Source organism: Chamaea fasciata, unplaced genomic scaffold (assembly GCF_029207755.1).
Source record: "Chamaea fasciata isolate MVZ Bird 193981 ecotype frontalis unplaced genomic scaffold, bChaFas1.0.hap1 SCAF_3, whole genome shotgun sequence".
NCBI classification, from domain to species: domain Eukaryota; kingdom Metazoa; phylum Chordata; class Aves; order Passeriformes; family Sylviidae; genus Chamaea; species Chamaea fasciata.
The window spans coordinates 93661413-93674180 of record NW_027094088.1 but is presented as its reverse complement, the minus strand read 5'-3'; the positions used below and the strand labels follow the sequence as shown (position 1 = coordinate 93674180).

General features: G+C 38.8%; 1 protein-coding gene across 10 annotated transcripts in view; it reads left to right on the top strand.

The window, feature by feature from the left end:
* The window catches only part of DLGAP2 (DLG associated protein 2), a 378906-nt gene that overhangs the window by 291838 nt on the left and 74300 nt on the right, over positions 1 to 12768 (top strand). The window lies entirely within an intron of this gene.

Here is a 12768-nt window from a genome sequence, read left to right as displayed (position 1 = left end):
ATTAGATCACCCAGGATCATATTGAACTGAGCCTCTTCTGAAACCATACTATGACAACATTGTGTTAGAAGGTACCTGGGTACCTCAGGGAGAGAGATATTTCAGGCCTGGGCCTCAGACTGGCTTTGACGGTGTTCTACACGTTTTCTCTTTCAGCAACAAAGAAACTCCCACTCTCTCCTACATTTAAATTTTAATACGTTCTGCTTGATGCCATTTGCCACCCCAAATCACACTAATGTTACTGCTCATCATGCTGCAAAATGATCTGGATCATAAAGTTACATGGGCTTAAAAAATACATTCCCAAATACCATATTTAGACATTTGCATAATTTAGCTGGCCTACACCCAGCACAGTCCCATCACGAGTGACATAAGCACATCAGATTATTCAGAGAACTTTAGTGGGTGCAAAGCAGAAAGGAGAGAGTACCTCAGAGGATGACTTCTTCAGCTAGCTTTGTCAGCAGAAAAAATGTAGTGTATAAACATTCCTTTAGTAATTTATACTAAGTATGGCCTGCAAAGCCCACATTGTTCTGAGTGTGTTCTCTTCTATTTCTCTTTAAGGAGCTACTTCCTTCTCCAGAACGTCACCAATTTTTACATTAACATGAGGAAATCTTGTTAATGTGAGAATTGTATTTGGAGATTTTTAGTTTCTCTGGGGCCTGCAGAAATGACAGTACTTCTGTGCAGTACTCTCCTCTCAGAGCTATAGGTGTCCAATAGCAATGAGTCACACTTGAAGAGTCAGATCTTTTCAAATGCATATGCAGACATCCAGGATCAATCTTTCCTACTGAAGCAGGGAAAGTTTCTGATTGCAGAGAAAGGAAAATAAATTGCAGCCCTCAGAGCATTACCATGCAAATTGATTCCAATTTAGACTGACAGCTGTGGTATTTTATCATATCCAAGTACATTCTCATGTATGTAAAATAGACTGCACTTCCCTGGAAGCTTTTGATCTAACTCAAGGAGCCAGAACTAGAAGTGCGTCATGTGCAGACTTCCACTCTGTGTGAAGCGTCTATGTTCTAAAACCATGCATACAGCTGTGACATTACAGAGAAGTTTAGATATGACTAGTTTTTTTCCTTCCCATTATACTTCTACTCCAACAATTCTGGTTCCTCCATACCTCTTTTGAGTTTAGTGCTTTCCTTCTCAATCACATTTCATTGCTTCTTCTTCCCCCTCCCCCCACCCCTACATCTCATTTGTCTTTGCAGAAGCCATCAATTTTTACTTTTCATTTGCTTTCTCCTTATTCCCAACTTACATCAGCTTCGTCAAGTGAATGTGAAAGGTGAGCTCACAAACTAACTTGGCTATCGCTAAGTTTTAGATCAAGCCCAGTGACAAGCCTAGGGGTCAAGAAAGGACACTTCTTTACAGTCATTTTTAAATGATTTTTGTGAATTAGAATTACTACAGAAAGGAATTTTCATTCAGTAATTAGGAAGATTTATCCAGCTTAAAATCTAGGAGGTGTGAATTCAATTTTTTTTTTGCTGCACAGTGACTTTGTGATCTTTGTTTATAAGAGCCTCTAAAAATGGGATAATACCCATTCCCTATTCACAGGGATCCTATAATGGTAATGTGTTAAGACTCAAGTGCTCAGTAACTACCACAAGGAATCTATATTTGTGTCCTAAGCAATAATACAAGGAATTTTATAACAGAAATATTCTCATTATATAATATTAAAATAAAACCTATGTTTCATATCAGAATATGCCATTCAGAGCATAGATATCCTTCAGTCTGAGTGGCTGGCTTATTCACTAGCCCAAGGTCAGCAAACAAATTGAGGGGACTTCATGCTGTCAATGTCATAACTAAATGCTTGCTTTTGAAACTTCAGCTTTGAGGGATGTTGGGCTGTCGCAATGTAAACATTAAGATCAGAAATATGTCCCATTATTAGATCTGCCAGGAACTTTCTCTCTGACCCAGGAAATGTAATTTGGTAATCACTGCACACTTCAACTGCTCTTTTTGCAAAACGGAGGAGGGATATTTAATTTTTCTTATGGCAGTGTAAACACCATTCCTGAATAGTGATTGGATAAAAATAATCGTTAGGTTCAGAAACTGAGAAAGGCAGAGAAACATGTCACAATCTCTACCCAGGAGAGTTTACTGCCTTGCTCAAAAGTAGATGGCAATGAGAATTCAAGGGATTATGAAGTTGATGTGCAGCAGCAGATTTCCCTGAGGTGCGCAAGTGAACAATTTAGCATAAAAGCCCAAGGCCTTTCACAGGGGCTCTTTTTAAAGTGATGTTAAATACATTTGTCCTGACTAATGTCAGCTATACATATTTTAATTATTTTTAAAATAAAGTTGTGAAATTATAGTCCTTCAATGAATATGCAAATACATAAGCATACCTCAGAATAAGAAAAATTAATGTCTATGTTTATATATTCGTATTATCCATTTATTTTTATGTATATACATGGCTTTTGTTTTACTACCTACTTATGTGAGGTTTCTCAGTAGCCAACTCACTTTTCTATTTATTGGTTTTCTTCCTATTATTTTTTCAATATCTGCATGAAAAATATCTACTTCTGTTATCCACTGAGACGTGGTATGCAGAATCTCAAACTGAAAGGCCATGGCAGTCCTAGGCCTGTGCTTGAGACTTTCGTTTTCTGTCTTATGTTTCTGGGCTTCCACTTTGTCTTCCATCATGATTACTGAACTTCTTTTCCTTCAAACTGAAACTCTGAAGAGTGAATATAGGAATTTTCTTTCTAAGAAGGAAGCTGCTAGCAAATTAACAAGTGCCTAGAAACAGGAGATGAGACAAGGGATTTTGAAGGTCTCTGCTTATTATATGCTTCAGTCATGTCCTAGAGTTGAAAGCAAGTATTTCTCTAACCTGCTAAATGTCCAAGCTTAATCTCTGGCTCCTCTTTTAGGGTTCCAAATTCCCTTCTCCACACAGAGTCCTTGCAGCTAAGGCATGTCCTTGGAGTGGGAGTGTGGTGCTGTAAGTCAGAGGTGATTCAGCCAACATGCCTTTTTCAAGCATGGGTGGCCATCTAGTCCTAAAGTGGATGGTTTGAGAGAACTAAATTTTTTGAAATAAATCTGTATAAAACAGTGATTATTTTCCTCCTTTAAAACTCAGATCAGATTTGTGTCACGCCTTCTACAGTGGAGATGATGGGAACACACCAGGGCAAGGGAGAGGGAAAGAGTGAGAAGCTCATTTGGGAGGGCTATAATGTCAATCAGTTGATCAACTACCACCTCAAGAGAAGAGAGCAACCATTTGTAACTGTATACTAGCAGCATTTATCAGAACATATCTTGTGAATGATTAGCTGCAGTTATTATGTATGGGCCTTTAATTTCTATTTTGAATGCGGACAAATTGAGCATTTCAGTGCATTTCTGGGCACCAAACACTCAGCAGGCAAAACAGCCCAAGTAGAACACACATGCAATAATGCACACTTTTGCATAGTTTTAGCCATAGTGGCTGCTACTGTTTTCCAAGTCATTTTAATTTCAATAAAAAATATGTTAAGAAAAAGATAAATGCGCTGTGAGATCGCTTCTGTCTCCATCAGCTGTCTAGGCTAATTAGGTTTCACATGTGTACAGTGCAAGGACTTTGATTAATTCCACTCTGATATGAGTGCTAGCAAGGAGCAAAGATTTTTAACAGAAAAAACATAGAAAAAAAAAAGAAAAGAGGATATGAATTAGATAACTCTGCTGAAAAGATGTGCACAAAAGAGTCATTTACAGTTTCCAGAACTGAAATAACTTTGAATGCTGGTTAAAGAAAAATAATTCCTCCAATAGAGCCAAAAGATAGGCAAGGGCATCACACTCACCATGACTGTAGCTCTGGAGCACAGCGTGATGTGTCACTGATTAATATTCCTTCCTAACCCATTCAACAGCCTCCAAAGAAGCAAGCAATTGGGGTAAACATACCACAAGGTACAGTGAATGAGTCAGCACTAAAAAAGGAAATAGCATGTTGTTCTAAAAATGGTTTCAACCCACTCCTGTCTTCCTAGTGCATTTAAGTACGAGCGTCATCAGTTACAGCAGAGGCACTGCTAAGCATGTGGATAATAATGTCAGCTTGTGTACTCTACAGAATGAAAGAAAAGCACAGAGCTGGTCTCTTTAAAAAAGAAAAAGAGAAAAGCAGCAGTTTCAACAAGGCTCTTTGCTGGTTTAAGTTAAGGCTACATGGAGAAAATCTTTGAGGACAAGCTAATGGATAAATAGGCCTTAAGCCTGCAGTTACATTTTCCCAGGAACTCTGCTGGTGACAGTACAGATTCTCACAAATAAAACTGCTGCCCTTGTGAGGCACACGATTGCTTTGCACTCTCCCTCTGGTTTGCAGGGATAGACGGATTTGAACTCAATGCACTTTTCTCAGCGCTTCATCTCTGTGAAGCTAGATTGTATCTGTTTGCTTGACATGAAACCCATGCATGAACTACAGAAACTACATCCAATCCTCTTCCAGTGAGTGCACGCTGTGGAACTAGCCAGAGCTAGCAGAGTTTTGATACTCACATCCAAATCTCTACCACCCATGCTGCTTTCACAATGATTTATGACCAGCCACTAACTCAAGAATTAACTGGGTTGTTTCCACAGCAGGAAAAGCTAGTATAGACAGTAGGGTAGCAGGGCAGTCTGCATCTTAAATCAGCATGGACAAATACCATACCATTTGGCTTTCTACAGGCCATTCCAGTCCCACAAGGATGTCTCAGCCACCCCTATGCCCTCCCAGTCACCAGCAGAGATGTGCAAGACAAACAGGTAATGCCCAAAAAAAAAGGGAAATGAAGGGACAGTTTTTGCCCCACAGCCCATTCACAGTGTTAATGTCAGCCTGCAACATCTTGTGAAGCATTAAATAAAAAGGAGTAATAAAGCTTACACTTTCCCGTATTTACAGAATGCTGATGGCTTTTTGTATCACAAATCCCAGACTACTTAAATATCCCTCCCAAGAGGACAAAAATTAAATTAAAGAAAATTTAAATAAATACATTCAATCAGTGGTATTGTAAAGCAAAGCTCTGACCAAAGAGCTGACTCAAATCACTGGTATCTTGAATTACTGTGTTAATCAGTGATAGAGTGCGCTGCTTCCATGCCCATGTACTAGGATCCTCATATTGGATGATATGAATTACTGGGGTTTTTTTCCAAACAAGAGTAGAAAGATTTGAGAGTTAGTACTTCTAAAAGTTGCCAGAACATGTCCTTATTACTGTGGAAATGTCAAAGCTGTGAGTAGAAAAGGGAGGCCATGATCCTACTGCCCTTTAATCAAGGCGAGTTGTCCTCCTTTATGATGTTACAAGTGTGTTCCCAAATTGTTTTTCGATGTTCACTTCACTGAAGCTGAAGGCTGACCTTTGCAGTTGTTACTCAAAGGTGTCACTGGTTCTGGAGAAATTTCCATACAGGAGTAACTTACTATTATATACAGTCAGGCCATCTGGTGAAGGAGACTGCCAGGAACATGCACTTGGTGCTGCAGTGACCGCACACTCTCCTAGGCCACAGGCTTGCTGCCTAGGGCAGACCCAGCTCCTCTCTTGAGCAGTCCCTGCCATTTTTTCTTGCAAGGAGGTGACTGTGGAAATGGTAAAGTATTCACAAATGTTGCTTTGGTTTTGGTTTTTTTGGGTTTGGCCATTTAACAGCCCTGTGCTTAAAGCTTGGTTTTTGAAGTGGAATTGCAAATGTATTTAAATAGCTCATTGTCCCTATGGACAAGTTTCCTGGTACTTTGGCAGGGAAACACTTTTTGAAAAGTATGCAGATACTTTTGGTACTAGATACAGATACAGATACTATTCCTAAGCATTACATAGTAGATAGACAAGAAAAAAAATACTCATTTTGTTCTGGAAGCTAGATAATTGCAGTCATCTGGACTTGACTGTTCAAAATATTGTGTCAATCATTAGTTAAAATCAGAAAAAATTGATGAGAGGCAAATATAGCTATTAAATAGCCTTTAAAATATTTGTGTTTTAAAGACATACTGTTTTTTCTGTAGTAGACCTGTAACAAACTGAAAAAAAAAAAAGTGATATAATTTCCTGCTTCAATTAAAAAAAAATATTGTTTACTACAGGTCAGTTTCTGATTCAGCCCTGCATATGCTGCCTTTTATGTTCATCTCTCTCTAGCCTGGAACCCTGGAGACCTTGTTCCTTAGTCTCTGTTGTTTCAGAGGTGCTGTGCATTGTAAGTTTGTTGGGAGGACATCTCCTTTTCTTCTTTGTTAGGGGCATTTTTTTTTCTCTTACTTTATACTTCTGTAACCTTGAATGGTCTGTAGGGTCCTGTCCGACTCAGAAAAACTTGTAGTCAGTTTCAGCTGCAGATGTTGTGGTCCCCTGCACCTCGTCTGCTCCCTGTCAGTCAGACAGCTGGCAGGTGTATTCCTGGCTCCCTTTCACCAGTAGTAAGAAACAGGCTCCAATCCTGTTTAAGTCTTTAGCCTTTTGATGCTTGGTTTTAGCAGAATTTGCATTTAATTCAATTTATAGAAAAATATTTAAAGGAAAATGCAACTATGAGCTGGCCCAAAAGACATACATGTAGGAAAACAAGCTCTGGGTGAAAACTCTTTCTTGGCAGAAAAGCTGCTTGTTGTGGCGCACATGCAGAGTTCTAAGTCTTGATCTTGATGTTTCTGTGAATTTTCATTAGTAAAATAATTGCTACTTTATGCTACACCTATTCTATCAAATCAAAGAGTGTCAGGATGGTTTCCTTGGCACTGCATTCTGATCCTCAGTACTGTTATATGGCTCAGCAGGTCTCAGGCACTTTTTTCATCCAAGCTAGCCAATTTTTTCCTAAACTCCCTCCTGAGCATGGGTTGGTTCAGTACTTAGCACAGGTCAGAGTGTGTTCCTGGTAGCCACAGCTTTTCAGAGGTTAAGCAGGGGAGTAAAGTGCTGCAGGGCAGCAACCTTCAGGCAAGACAGTGGCTCTTTACTGACATGTGTTTGCGCCGTGCTAAGGCAGTCACCACACCATTTGCACTCTTTTCTCTCCTTGTGCAGCAGCACAGTGAGTTGGAGCAACCCGCCAGCTCAGCTGAACACTTGCCTTTTATGTATTACTATTGTTAGAGTAATTTTTCAAGTAGCACTCTAAGTCATTTGACCATTACAAATAATGCTTGAAAAGCTGAATATTGCTTAAGGAAAACCTACCCCAATGAAGTTAATGGTAATATAATTTTAAAGTGGCTTGAGCTGACCACAAAGCAGTGTCCTTCATCACATACCAAAGGAAATATGCAGCCAACTGACACACAGGTTTCTTAATTGAAACTCTACTGGTTTTGTGTCTTAGATTCAGAGATTATAAACAGGTTCTCATGTAAGTACAGGCCAAGCCCTCCCTTCAGTCCAAGTTCACCTTATATCAAAGTTTTGGCACAAGATCTCAGTGAGCTTAGCAGGCTAAAATCACCCATAGTGTGGACAAGCCCATGACTGCCATCTGACAGCACCTTGCTCCACCAAGTCAAAGCAGCACAGAGTTTGATGGTCCCAGAGAGACCCAACAACACAGCAGAGGTTTTTCAGGAGGCTGAACTGCAAGGATCTGTGCCATCGATACGAGCACAGATGGTAATGAGGTGGGAATTTGGTCCACTTTCATCCAAATAGTATAAACAAAGCCACAAAGTCGTCACAACACCAATTACAGTATTTAGCAATCCTCAAATGTTGCTGAAAAAACAGTTGGGAAACATAGTGCTGGTTCTTTCTTCTTTTTTTTTTTTTCTTCTTTTTTTCTTTTTTTGTGCATTTAGTTGGTTTGTTGGTTTTTGTTTTAGTTTTTAATTCATCGCTTGTGCGATATGAGTTATAAAACATCATTTAAGTGAAAAGAGTTCTTTAGAAAACACAGAAGCAATTTTAGTGTACTGGGCAGAAATCTTTCCTTCAAGAATTGCTTAGTGCAGTTTGCTTAGAATTCCACATGAGAGAATAAAATCAGGCAATAAATAATGCTGGCAATAATTTTCCTGTTTGAACATCTTTCAGCTAGAAGAGTATGTTTGTGTTCTGTGATCTACATGGGTGTCCAGATTGTTACCAAATCCCAAATTCCTGAAGTCAGGTTGTTTTCAACCCAATGTAAAGCATCTATTGTTTGGGATCTACATTATTTCCTTCCTCTTTCTGTAATACTATGGCTGTCCAGAGCAAGCCTGGAGGGAAAGGCGGGCAAGGTAAAGATGACTCTTGTTCTCTCAAATTAGCTCCTGCCTTAATGGACAGTACCAACAACACACCTGTTCTTCAGGAATGCTTCAAGAACTCTCTGTGCTTCTGAGCTGTCAAGAAGTTCAAGGAGTAGAGGGTGGCATGTGAAAATTAAAGCTAATTATGAAGAATGACATTGTTAGTGGTGAGGAGGAGTCCCTGGCATGTTTTGTAGAGATTTTTCAATTACTTCATTGCATAATTCATGTTCTTTGCACAATGAATCAGCACATTAAAAAAAAAGCCACAAAGAAGAAACTAGACAAAAATGTGCACCAAGAATTGTGGTGAGTTGTAGCTACAAGATTAGCTACTGAGGAAACAAACTCCCCTCTCTTCAGATACTGCACTCTTCCCCGCGGCAAAAATCCTGAGCAACAGGGTCTAGAGTGCACAGCCAGTAAACAGGGGAATGTCTTGATGCCATTAACTCCAGAAAAATATTTTTGTAATTGCTTGGTGTTCCTTCTTGAGTGACATTTTTGAAAACACAGGGGGTCCAGCTTCCATCTCCTACTGTAGTATCAAGGAAACTTTCTACCATTGCAAAAAATCGTCTCTGTCTGCTCTCCAAGATTGTCATATGCTTTTATCTACTTGCAGCTGGGCACAAAGGCTGTTTTTCTGAGGCTATTCAAGATATGATCTAGGAGAAAATCTCTTACCTGTATTTCAGATTGCATCATCTTATTGACCTTCTTCTTGAGAAAGCATAAAATTACAAAATATACGTGTCTCCAACAGTGTTTCATATTTTATCCTTCTTCACATCATGTGTAGTCTAATTCCATGTGCAGACAGCTTCTGCTTCTAGTAAAATGTGAAATTTGTATTACTAAAATAAGATTTAGGTAAAAATCAATGTTTCAGTTAATTTTATATCTGCATGCTAATTAAATTTCACAGAACTCCTGTGAAGTAGATAATCCTCACTTTAAACTTTGGGAATGAGAAATATGAAGAAGTGATAATCATCTCCCTCAGCTGAAGCCCTTTATTTAGAAGAGTTTTAGATAGTAAAGTAATCAGCAGTTTTGAGTAGATCAGCAGTTTAGTCATGGAACATCTTTAAAATTCTGGGAGCTGTGAGCAAATGCCATAGAAGTAGATGGAACAACGGGAGCAGGTCTGTTTTGAAGTATCAGTGGCTGCTGCCATTTTGTTTTAGATAAACCCTAAACTAAAATAAACTAAAAAAGCATCAAATTAACAGTGGTCAAAGTCCAGAAGAATGAATATGTCATTGTTTCTTCCAGTTTTGTCATCAATATCGCTTAGATAAAAGATTAGATATTTACTCTCCTAGAATTAGGTTTCGTGAGCCTAGGTTACCTATTTCTCATAAGGCATATGGAAAAGCTTTTTTCCCCCAAGTGTAGTCAAACATTGGAACAGATTGTCTAGAAAGGTTGTGGAATCTTCATCTTTGGAAATATTCAAAACCCAGTTGGACACAGTCAAATTATCACTGAATATCCTGAATTGGAAGGGACCCACAAGATCATCTAGTCCATCTCCTGGCCCTGCACAGGACCATCCTCAAGAGTCACACCATGGGCGTGAGAGCACTGCCCAAATGTTTCTTGATCTCCGTCAGGCTGGTGCTGTAACCACTTCCCTGGGGGAGCCTGTTTCAGTTCCCAGCCACTCTCTGGGTTAAAAACCTTTTCCTGATATCCAACCTAAACCTCCCCTGACACAACTTCAGGCCGTTCCCTCAGGTCCTGTCACTGGTCACCACAGAGGAGAGATCAGGGTCTGCCCCTCCTCTTCCCCTCACAAGAAGCTGTAACTGCAGTGAGGTCTCCCCTCAGTCTCCTCCAGGCTGAACAGACCAAGTGACCTCAGTCATTCCTCACACAACTTCCCCTCAAGGCCCTTCACCATCTTTGTAGCAGTCCTGGACAACCTGCTGTACCTGACCATGCTTTGAGCAGAAGGCTGTACTAGAGACCTCCAGAGTCCCTTCCAACCTGAGCAATTCAGCAATTCCATGATTTCTAGTTTGTTCTGTAGGTTTGTTAAATCCATCCCCGTTTTTCCTGACAACATGCTGGTCTTTTTTTTTTTTTTTTTTTTCTTTTTTCTTTTTTCTTTTTTCTTTTTTTTTTTTTTCTGAGGATCAGGAGACAGACTTACTGCTGAAATCCAGTTATGGGTTCAAAATCCTTCTTCTGTCAGAACTGGTCTGAGCAGAATCAGTACACTCAACAGGAAGAATAGAAACATAGAATCATTTAGACTGGAAATTACCTTTAAGGTCATTGAGTTCATCTGTTAACTCAGCACTGACAAATCCACCACTAAACCATGTCTCTAAGCACCACATCCACATGTGTTTTAAATATCTCCAGGGATGGTGATCCAGCTACTTACCTGGGCAGCCTGGTCCATTTTAATCAAATTTAACACAGTGTAAAACATATAAAATAATAAAAGAAGAAAAATAAGAACTCGACTCACACAAATATGTACTGTTTCTGTAAAAGGGAGATAGAAATAAGATTTAGAATAAAATTCAGAAATCATAACTCTCATGGCCATTAACTGGTCTTGTGACACTCTAGGTATTTAGCCAAAAAAATTAGTAGTAAGGGATATTTTAAGACGTGAACTTCTAACAAAAAACAAGGATAGTGACATTTCATTTAAAGCAAGAAAATTTGTTTTTATAGTAACAAAGTTTCTAGAATACCCACTGTGAAGATGACAGTTCAGTTTCTTCTTTGGCCTATAGAGGGTCAAACACCATCAAAAACCACAAACAGTTCCCTGAATTGCATTCTGAGCAGCAGCATGTACATCAGTGTGGACCAAAGGCACTTCTTTCTTTATTAAAAGGCTCTACAAGTTTTATCCTAACATTCTTTTACATTAAATTCATGTGAGCGCTTGGCCTAGGGGCTATAATGAAGGTCCCTCTTTTCAGGTAAATGCCTGATCACAAAGCCTTTGATGTAAATGGAGTCCCTTTCTCCTAACCAGGCCTCTCCAGGCGATTTGTGACTGCTTCAAGGAAAGGCTGGGAGTGACAAAAAGAGGAGGAGAGCATAATAGTTTTTTTATGAGCCCTAGGTCGTCTTCTTCCTGAGAACTCCAAACATTACTGATTAGAAGGTGACCAAGAAAGTCTTCCTTTTCCACAGCTGTTTCATCATGGAAGGAAAGAATAAGGCTACTGTTCTTTGAAAAAAAAAGAAAAACAAAAAAAAAAAAAAAACAAAAAAAAAAAAAAAAAAAAAAAAAAACCTCAACGAAGTTTTTTCTTCAGAAGATGATTTTAGGATCTGACAGGGAAATAACAGAAGGCCTTTCTGCTTCCTGTAATCAGATATAATAAGTCCAAGAAAGGAGAACTATTTAAGATTTTTCTTTGCACTTTACATTTTGATTGCATTTTTGATTACAGGATGGACCTTTTGTATGCTACTTTGAAGCAACTATCCCTCCTATATGCCTTTAGGGGGAATTTAGAATCCTTCCTTAGGTTTTCTGGAATTCACTCTCAGTTCAGCTTCATAACACATAGTAAGTGTCAGGTACCAAATGCTTTATTAAAATTGACCCTAGGTGATTAATGTAAGATATCAAATTGAACCAGTAGATGGACAATTGAAAGATGTCAAATTTTCCGAACCTGGTGCTCCTTACAGCAACAGTGAATGATACTTATGAAGGAGATTCATCATTCTCTGTAATAGTTGTAACCAGATCAGTAGCCAGACCTTGTCAGCCACTTGTTCTTGCAAAAGGAAATTCATATGGTAATATGCAGTTGAACTCCTCTGTGGATAGAAACTACATATACAAGGATTCCTGTTAACATCTAGAACAGAAGGAAGGCCTTTTTAGACATTATAAATATCAGCACTCATCACTGTATGTAAGTAGATAATTAAGGTAATTATTTCAAATTAGCAGCTGCAAGCCCTACAGATGGGAATTTCAGGGGCTGGTAACGATTGTAAGATAGAATTTCTGCAACTTGAAAAGCCCTTTCCATATTTTGGAAGATGTATATTTAATGATCCTTATATATTAAGTCAATTTTTTTTGTTAATATGTCAAAATAAGAATCTTTCCTGCACTCGTATAATGCTTTTTCTTTTCTTTAAAGCTTTGTTGAGGTCTGAGATGGCCTGGATTTGGAAAGATTTTTCCAAGTGTTTAACCTATCAGCACAAGTAAATGAAGAACTAGGCTGAACTGGGCCTCAAATCTTGCTTCTATTCTCAGTCCATGTGGAAAAACAATGTCAAAGGCCATTTAATTATTTATTTATTTATTTATTGAAGATGACCAAAAGAGTCCAGCTGTTCTCCAGAGTTCTGCATGAAACCTTCTGAGAGAATGCATGGTCAAACTTCCTTGCCAGGTTGCATAAGCATTTTCACTGTGTTCATTGTATTGTGCTCCTTTGAATGGCTTAAGAGGAAAAAAAATCCAACAAAAA